Raw genomic sequence first — 618 nt, 5'->3', positions numbered from 1 at the left:
TGGGAAGGCAATAATCACTCTTGGAGTAAGCGGATTGCGATCCGCTAACTCATACTTGCTACTTGCAAAGAACGAAAGGTCGGTGACCTAAAGTACCTTGCTACTTGTAAAGAACGAAAGGTCGGTGACTTAAAGTACGCTTCCTCAAGCGCTTAGCTGCGGCAGCCCGCTGCTCTTGGTAGCACTTGTAGTCAATCTATGAGTCGTTTAGACTGATCCTCTGTGAGGATAAAGGAAATTTTCTATTTGCCCCAGGGCATGCAACACCTTGTAGCACAAGCCCGCTAGGCAACCGATGTGCGTCTAGAGGCAATTTTGAATTACAAAAACGCGCTGCTAGAGCACCTGCAGCAGAAGATGTTTGCATCTATGACGCCACCGTCGGTGACGGATGTCTTTCCCTACCTAAGCCGCTCATGGTGAGCGTTGAGGTCTTTGAGGGAAGGATATAGAGAATCTCCTGCTTTGGGTGAGAGAGGTCGAGATGGCCATCGCATCCGCCATGCTCCAAACCGAGCGACAGCGCGCGGCACTGGCCATCTCCAAGCTCGGTGGTCGAGCGCGAGAATGGGCACTGACGTGCCGCTCTTTGGTCGGAGCTGCGTTTCCCTCCTGGTC

The sequence above is a fragment of the Plasmopara halstedii genome, assembly GCF_900000015.1.
Source record: "Plasmopara halstedii genome assembly, contig: Scaffold_2604, whole genome shotgun sequence".
Classification (NCBI taxonomy): Eukaryota; Oomycota; class Peronosporomycetes; order Peronosporales; family Peronosporaceae; genus Plasmopara; species Plasmopara halstedii.
This window is presented reverse-complemented; position numbering follows the sequence as displayed.